This window comes from Cuculus canorus, chromosome 3, assembly GCF_017976375.1.
Source record: "Cuculus canorus isolate bCucCan1 chromosome 3, bCucCan1.pri, whole genome shotgun sequence".
In the NCBI taxonomy this organism is placed as follows: domain Eukaryota; kingdom Metazoa; phylum Chordata; class Aves; order Cuculiformes; family Cuculidae; genus Cuculus; species Cuculus canorus.
The window spans coordinates 34,711,739-34,721,429 of record NC_071403.1 but is presented as its reverse complement, the minus strand read 5'-3'; positions in this window follow the sequence as shown (position 1 = coordinate 34,721,429).

Genomic DNA, 9,691 nt, shown 5'->3' with positions numbered 1-9,691 from the left:
AAAAAACCTATGAGTAATATCACACCATACCTTTGGCACTGTGGAGCTGGTCAGTACACAGTGATAATTCCACTGGTTAGCTCAGACATTTGTGGATTACTGGAAGTTGACTTAAGGTCTAATAAATGTTAAGGGAGATTTAAGAGACTGAAATTGCTGTTCTTTTTGCTTGCTTTGCTTGGAGTCACTGAAATATTGTGTGGTATGGCAATGTCCTTGCTAGTCCTCCTTCCCATCAGTACATTCCTGACCTGGAGGCAGAAGAAAGAAAGCAGGTAGTGTAAAACTAAACAATAGTTTGCTGCCATTGAGGGATCTCTTTGTATCAAAGGAATGTACCTCGGAATGCACCTAGGATAAATGAAATATCTTTTTTCTTTGTGTCAAAAGATCCATCTAGTAAAAACAACAAGGAAGCTGTCTCTATTAAGAAACAGAGAAAGTTTTATGTCTCAGGTCTTCAGATAATTAGGTGTCAAATTTCTTGTCAGCCTGGACTTCTGATTCCTATTATCAGAGAGGGAGAGGAGTTGCGAACTTCATGTTCACATGTCAAATATATTTGAAACCAAACTTGCAGCAAGTAACCTCTGAATTTTACTTCTCTAAGCTTTCAGAATAGCAGGTATAACCTGGAAGGTTGGCTGTTGTTTTTCATCTCTGAAGAAGGATTTTTCTAATTCATTGACTCACACAATTCTTTGCAGTGGAGCAAACTTGCATTTTCACATCTGTGAGAAAAATATAGGTCATTAGCTCAGTACATGAGGGATATCAGATGCTCTGCTTCCTTGCAAGTATCTTGCAGCAGAGACCAGTTTTGATACAGATTATTTCCCCTGGAGGATCCTAAATAGAATTTTTCCATGTACAAGATAAAAGAGTGGTGAGGAGGAAGGGAAGAGAAGGAAAGCAAAGGGAAATCAATATCATCGATGTCCCCAACAAGTGATGAGCCGATTCTGGCCAGATTTCCAGGAGGAATAGGTTTGCCAGTTAAATGCAATCTTACTGAAATGGATTTGTTGTGACTGTTGTGATAGTCCAATCTACTCTATTATAAGTGAGAATTGCAGGATTACTTTACAGGAAGTGGAGGAGTCCGGGGAAGGGTGTGTCAACACATAAAATATGCTGTTAGTCCCCAAACATGCGTTCTCACTGCAGAAACACAACATTTACTTTGGCATTTTACACAACTATCTGCTCATAACTATACCTTGTAGTGAATGACTAACTTCTGTTGCATTAGATACTACCAGTTTCTTTACAGTTGCATATAATTTCCTACATAAATTTACTGTCATATAAAGGCTGAGAAAACATGTTGGCATCTTCAATACGGAATAAATAGGGAAGAAGTAAGGGGTAGGAATGAAAGGTTTCTATTGCCTGGTATGAAGAAATACAGAAATATTTTTCTTAAAAAAAAAGGTTTTTTTCTAGGCACAACTTTTACAGATTTTAGTATGTATAAATTGGTGCTTATGATTATTCTCAGAACATGGTTCGGTAATAGAGTAAATGGTAATTATTAACATAGTTGTCATGGTGTGGGGTCAGAAATGCTGCAAAGACATCCTGCTGCAGTGCAAGACAAGCTTATGTTTCTTTTTCAGCTTTGTTCAAAAAATGTTGGTGAGCCAATTTACTCTTGCAATTTTCTGGCTGAGTCAATATTTGTCCCTTCACACTGTTCTAACTTTGAACTGAATCAAATATTTTCTGACAAGTGCTAGCGGTTAAAGTATACATAAAATCGGGGAGCCTGAATATTCTGAGGTGTGGTCTGCATCATGTGTTCTGTCTAATTCTACAGAAATGTGATTATGTGCTTATGTCTAATCTAAATCAGGTTAGTAATGCCAGCTAGTGTGACAGTGCTGAGATCTGGTATCAGCAACTGTGGGATTACAGCATCCTTGCTGCATATTTGGTATGTGACTTCTCAGATTCATGCCTGAATTCACCTGTGAAAGACAATTGCAACAGAGATGAATCTGCTTCCCCATGCAAAGTCCACAGCTTCAGAATTCAGAAATTTTGTAATGCAAATTATGTACAATGAGTACACTACAGAAGAACAGTTGCAAGGCTCTGGAACTTGGTCTAACATGACATACTAGAAGACATTTTGAAAATAATAAGAAAGCCAATACCTTGGGTTTTTAAAAGATTGGAGGGACTAGGCAGTTTGCCTTATATTAATTTGCCAGGGTTTTTTCCCCTAGCACAAGTGCTTCAAGGTATAAATATTACCTTGTGAACACTTCAGTTTTTGCACAGTAAGGCTATGAATATCTTCCTAAGACATTATAATGAATAGCCATGTGCAGTGCTCAACGTTTAGCCTCAGACAGAATGGGCATGTTAGGCACAGAGATGAATAATAAGAATCCTTGAAAGTGGAGACTGCTGTGATTTACAGTGGAAGCAAGTATAAATATGACCTAGAGTATGATGTGCGGCTTTATTTACACAGGCCAGTGCTAAATGAAGAACAAACGCACATCTCCTCTGTGTGAAGCTGTTGGAGCACGTGCTGCCTAACCACTTTTGCTTATTTTCTACATCAATACTTTTTCTACATCCACTTTTCCATCGTTTGTATGGGTGCAATTTGCCCATCAATGTCTAGGGGAGTAATATCTGTGTAAGTGTTGGTGTATACAGGTTTCCATGCTATCGCTGAATACTCTGCCAAAGATAATTAATTTGTTCTGATGATGTATGAGAGGGAGGGTTAAAGGCTTCTATATAGTACTGCACCAAGCAGTATTTTCATAACAATTAACACCAAATCCTCATGTAAAGGAAGATTTTCCTTTCAGTACAAAACGACAAAGTAGCAGGTAAGTCACCTGAGTAAAGTGGGAATACAGAAAATCAGAGCTAGCTTTGACTTATGTCTCATCTTTTTGCCTTTGAAATTTCTTTCCTGACATGTGAAAAGGCAGACAGAGAGAGAGAAAGGAAAAAAAAGCTAACCTCCAAGATTTATTAAAGTGTTACGTATGACAGAACAGACAGACAACAAGTGAAGAGAGGAGACATCTTTGGCAAACTGACATTGAGAGCTTTCAGAGATGCTTGCTGTGTTCATGCTGGAGAAATCCTTTATGCATGCAATAATCTACAGGCATGGCATTGAAGGTTTCTTTCTCTCCCTACCACCTTTCCCTTTCTGCCATCTTACTTCTCAACATACCTGAAAACCATCAAAATTAAGTAGAAAATTCTCAGCTGCTTTTTGTAAGATCAAGTGATCAGATAGACAAATAAAGAAAGGTATGCTTAAGAATTTTCATTATTCTTGTTCTGTATTTTCCTTCTTTATGTGGCTTTTATTACTTGGTTGGATAAATTTTGCTTGTTTCGAAGAAAAAGCCGTTTTACACCTTTGGAGTTCTGTTACCTACCACCACTGAGCATCAACAATAATGGACTTCATGTATAATTCATGCAATCAAAACTTTGCAACTGTGCAAAATTGTGTACCCCACATCCTGTGCCTCCAAATCGACTTCCATAAACTGTCAGAAGTTTCAGCAGTAAGGCTCATTGAGCGGCCACAAGCAGAAGCACTAATGAAGCTGCCTGAACAGCACAGTAGAGAGTCATTTAATCAGTCTCTGTTTTTAATTTTGATTGGCTGACAGGTGGCCAAAAGTAGTGAAATTCTTAAAGGAAAAAAGAAAATCTGATACGGTTATTGCTAAACAGACTAGGAGACACATAAAGATTTTAATCAAGGCTTTACTTTTGATGCCTAGAAATTAAAGAATACTTTGAAAACACAGCAGCATTTGTAGTATTAAAAATTAAAAATATGCTATCCAGCTTAACAATTATGGAATTAGATATGAATTACTGAAGTAAATGCCTCTGAGGCATTGTTAACAGAGAGGTGCAGTATCTCAAATTTACATATGCCTTAGAGTTTTTTAATAAGATTTAAAAATAACACCAACTTCCCAGCTCCTCAGATTATACTTGTGCTCCTTTTCTTTCTTACTCTCCCTATTTACACTGATTTGAGCTAATCAATGGTCTCTGAATTTCGGCAGTAGTGACTGTGCTGCCTCTAGAGACAGGAGTAGAAAGGGAGATTAGTGAAATCTAAATCCATTGTATTCCGTTGAATGCACCAAGTGAAAATTCAGCAGCTGAAGTCAATAAACGCTTATTTTTGCCATTGAGCTTGGTGATTGTAGGACCTCACCCAAGACCTGAGCTCAAGCACTGTGAAAAACTGAAGAGAATGATTTTATTGTTCTGTCCACAGCTGGTAATGGGTGGTTTACCTCCAAACAATCTGAGCATCCCTTCACTTTTCAGTGCATTCTCTACAACCTGATGACAAATACGAATACTATCCACGTGCATCCATTATCCCTGCTTCTTCCTTTCTAAGTTCCTGGTACTAGTATTACCAAGGAGTGTCAGAGGTTAATTATGTTTCTGTAAAAACATTCCTGATTTTATCATTTTGAAGTTGCTGCATGGCCACTGGAGTTAGGACTTAGACAAAAGATACACTACTGTCTTTGAATCACTTGTAAAGTTTTCTCCTTCTATCATGTCCTCCCTTATTTCCAAATTTGGAAGATATCCAGCTTTTCAGTCTCACAGCTTACATAGTTCCCTTTGTGCATGCAGCATCTATGACACTAAAAGCAGCACTTCCAATTATTTTCTTCAGGAATTATGGTTGCTCTGAAGCTACTATGTATGGGAAATTTAATATAAACTAAATATAAACTAAAAAGCTACCAATATAGTGCATTCAGATTGTGTTGTATTCTGCAGTATGTTATAATACATTAACTATCTTGAAAAAAAAAATGAGCTTGTAATCTACTAAACCAAGAGTGAACAGAGTCTTGAAAGAATTTAGTAGTCTAACTTGTCTTCTTCAAAAATTCATGGGAATAATTTCTTTGGTGCCCCTGCACATGTTCATGTACCTTATTGGTGTCCCATGTCTTCAACAACAATTCAACAACATTACATCTTAACAAATGTATAGATACATTTCCTCTTAGCTTAAGCTTTGGAGTAGAACCAGTGCAAAGATGGTAACAACATACAGGATGGCAATGTTTGGGATGAGTAAAGATATACATGAACTTCTACTCAGAAGTACAAGAAAAGACAACCTTCTGCCCACAGATACTATTTGGTCTTTTCAAAACATGCTTGGCTGCAACAAAATACCACCGAAATTCTAAGGTAGGAACAGCAGATATGATGCTTGCAATTCTGCATCTGAATTTCATTATAGTGGATGCCAACTTTTAATTACCCTTTCTACTTCCTTATTGTCATTAATTAAGTCAATGAGACTTTGTCTGTTCTGTGACTTCATTTATGCACTGGGTTATTCTTTCTTCTGAAATTGCTGCATCTGATTCAAGGGGCCAATAAAATAGAGTCAACTTTATTTCAACTATGTTTATAATATGAACATTCCTAACAACATTCCACATAAAATGAACAAAGACAGTAACAATCCTGGTAATATTATTGTACCTAAATCACCTGACTAGTAGCACACTGAACCCAAATACCATTTAGAAGTGTGTGAACAAAAATAACTTGGGAAAAACTCTTTAACTTTTGCTAGTAACATTCGACACAATGGGAAACCAAGTGGTGCGTAAAACAAGCCCCTCAACTTTTACACATATTGTTCAACTGTTCTTGAAAAGATCATTATGCCTCCTGTACAGACTGTGCTTTTTAATAGGTTGCTCTTCTGCTTTTTAATAGGTTGCCTCATTAAGTACTAAAGACAGCAAACAAGAGTTTTATGTGGAATAGTATGCAGATAGTGTTCATCTTGGTGTATATGTTACATGGATGAATTTCTGCCAGACACTGTCTTCTTTTCTCCTTTCTCCCAGCTTATTAGGCCACGACTGTGCTGAAATGAAAAAAGGTTGAAGAAAACTCTGACACCCATAAGTACAGACAAAACACAGCAAATGTACAAGAATTCCATTGCAGAAATATCTTTGAATTTTCACTCACATTCTTTGACAGTTTCATCTTCAGCTTTTTCTTGTCAATCAAAATTATTGTTAGACAAAGGTGGTGTTGACAGAGATAGAACTAGGAGATTTTCCAGGATATATCAGCAACAAAACCAGAAGTATACTGACAACCCTGCACCGTGGCTCTTTATGAAGAGTGTCTAAGAGCAGAAAGGAACAGCAAAGTACCCTGGGTTTCTTCCTACTGCACTTTTATCTCAGGCTGTCACTTCATTGAGATGCTATCAGAGACAAGATAAAACATCTTGAAGACATCTAGAACAGGAAGGGAAACACAATATCATGTTAAAGAATGTTCTATAAGAAAAATCTCTATTTCGTAATTTGAATCCTTAGAACTATTTTATTTGTAGAAATAACTGAAAATGACTGAACGAAAGCTACCAAACTGAAGAAACAATCTGTCAGCCATTGAGAACCTCTATCTTCTCTACCAAGGAACCTAAAAAGATATTGCCTGTAGAGTTAGAAATAAAATCCCACCCTTTATATTAGACCTATCTTGTAGATCTTGTGTTCCTAATGTGTCTATAGGTCTAAGAGGTGGCAGCCATAGCCGTGCTTACCATCTGTGTCTTTGGTGAGTTGGCCAGACAGACTGAAGCACCACAGGGGCTTCATGACGGACTATAAGGCCATAAAGAACTGTGAATCATGGAGGCTGGACTAGCCCTTTTTAAGCCTTGAATGAGATATGGAGGGCAGCTTGAGCTGGAGAACTTCGTAAAGCTTGCATTCAGACTGATAAGATGTTTTATTACAAAGTCCTATCAGCTGTAAGAAAAACTGTGCTTGCCAAATGGTGTTGCTGAGCAAGAGAATATAGTCCATATTCTTTAGGGATTCTTAGTATTTGTGCACTGTGTATCTTTGTAATTTTTCCCACATGAATTTATAAAGTAGACGTCTCAAGAAATAATAGAAAAAAAACAAAGCCACCTCCTTTTGATCATTCATTTTATATGGATAATTTAGGAATTCACCTTGATTTTTTTCGCTATTATGTTTAGACAATGATAGAATTACAATGTTTCAAAAATATTTTACTTTCACTCATAATTTCTATCTTGTCAGTGTAAGAGTTGCATACAATAGGATCCTCTTGGGTGAATCCTCCTGACATCTGAACAATGAATGTTTCTCTTCATCATCAACAAGTAGCCTTTCCTGCACTTCCGCACATAGATAGAGACTTTTCATGTTTGTAAGGCTAATTATTCTTGCTTTTCTTTGTTTTGCAAGACAATTGATCTTTGTATCACACATTGCATTATTGATGTACATTTTCTCTGTAACTGAATTCAGATCCCATGCCTGACCTCAGACAATATGAGCTTATGTGTTTTACATGCCTTTATGATTTGCATTTCAATTTTCAACCCTCTACGGCTGGACACAGTTATGTTAATACTGCAGGGATAATATTCTCATTCACTGATTTCTCTTTTACCACATTACTCCATGGTAGCCCAATTAAAAACATTGGATATATATTTTTTTAAAATGTGGGAATGAATTTGGGATTCAAATCCAAATGTACCAGTTATGACACTTAAAGGTTAAGATGTAGAATGTTTCAAATTATGCTCATATACCTAGGACTTCCTGCATCACTAATATTTAATTTCTTGCTCTGTAAATTTCATTTTGCTACTCTCTATATTAAAGGCTAATAAATGAAACCAAATCTTGACCGAAAAACCTATGTGGCACTTGCATATGCATGCACAGTCACTGATTTCACAAGGCACGTGTAGTGCTTGCATATCTGAAAGCAGACCTGGATTCTGTAGTGTTTAGAAATAAGAAAATCATCTGCCATTTCCAAGACTGCCTTCTCTTGCTTCTTATGTGTGAACTAGTAAAGTATTTTCAATCCCATCATAAGAATTAGGGTTGCAAATGTAAATAATATATGCCTGAATCACCACCAGAATAAATCTCTTTTATGTCACTTTCTGTCTTATGCAAATAAGGTTTTTACTTGATTTTCTATTTTTGGAATACATTAAGCTTTAATAGAGGCAAAAAATATTTGGACTGCAAAACAAATTAAAGCTACTGTCATTATCTTCATGGACAAATGAAGGAAAGAATGTAAAAAAAGTACATGGGAGATGATTCTGCCCCTCTGTTAAAGAGGTGAGTCTGCCTCTCTATTAGGCAGGTGATTCTGCCAATCTAGTCCTCTCGTGTGAGACCTCACCTGGAGTATTGTGTCCAGTTTTGGAACCCTCAACACAAAAGGATACGGAACTATTGGAATGGATCCAGAGGAGAGCATCTCCCATTTGAGGACAAGCTGAGGGAGTTGGGCTTGTTCAGCCTTGAGAAGAGAAGGGTCCAAGAAGAACTTATAGTGACCTTCCAGTACCTGAAGGGGCTGTGAGAAAGCTGAGGAGTGACTGTTTACAAAGGCTTGTAGTGATAGAACTAGGGACAATGGGTATAAACTGGAGAGGGGCAGCATTAGACTAGATATAAGGAAGAATTTCTTCACTATGGGAGTGGTGAGGCACTGGCACAGGTTGCCCAGGGAAGTTGTGGATGCCGCATGCCTGGAGGTGTTCAAGGCCAGGTCGGTTGGGGCCTTGGGCAGCCTGATCTGGTGGGAGGTGTCCCTGCCCGTGGCAGGGGGATTGGAATTGGATGATCTTTAAAGTCCCTTCTTATCCAAACTATTCTATGATTCTATGATTCTACGATTCTATGATTCTACGATTCTATGATTCTATGTTTCTATGAAGCGTAGCAGGATTAGAGGAGGAAAACTTTTGTAAAACGCTTTGTAGAAAATGTTCTGAAAGTTGTGATTATAGATATAAAATGAGATCCCAAATTTTGCCCAGTGGGATGAACATTTTTGGCATGAACACAGCATGAATTCCCACATAAGTGTTACTGTTACATCTGAGTCAAATTCTACAAAAATTTTCAATTCATCCAGGTTAGACTGTCATATTCTGCATGTTCACATTTAATGTCCATTTACTCAAAAATACAAATTCACAAAGAGGTATCTATTAGCAGCAAAACAAATCAATGAAGTATTTAGTTGGAAATGTTATGGAAGAAAATGAATTACATAGACTTGTAAAGATGTACGTAGTTATGAAAAGACTCACTACAGACCTTATTCTTATCTCGTTACATTTACTAGGAGCTTTGCAATTATCTCTAGTGGGTATAATAAATGAGTTCCTCATCTCGTATAAGGCATTATGTGCCTTTAGTAAATAGTGCAACACTCTTTGCAAGATTGAGGGTTTTAAGGCTATTTGATGAGGCCTCATTCTGTAAATTAGCACATATAGTTTCTTCCATTGTCTGTTGTTCCTAGGAATGGACTCTCTGAGAAGACAAAAACTGTTTGTTGTGTTGTGTGGGGTTTATTTATTTTTTTTTTTTTTTTTTACTGCAAAGTAACTCTCCAGTAGGTAGAAAACAGACCACTTACCTCAATAAAAATAGCACAAAAAGAGAGCAAATCAACAGTGGAATCCTTGGTGAATATTTAAATATTTTATCCATTTTTCTTGAATTAAATTACTTTTCTCTAATCATGAAACGTATCTATTTCTATAGAATATGATAGAAATAGAAAGTCTTGTTGAAAGGTTTTATAATGTAATTAA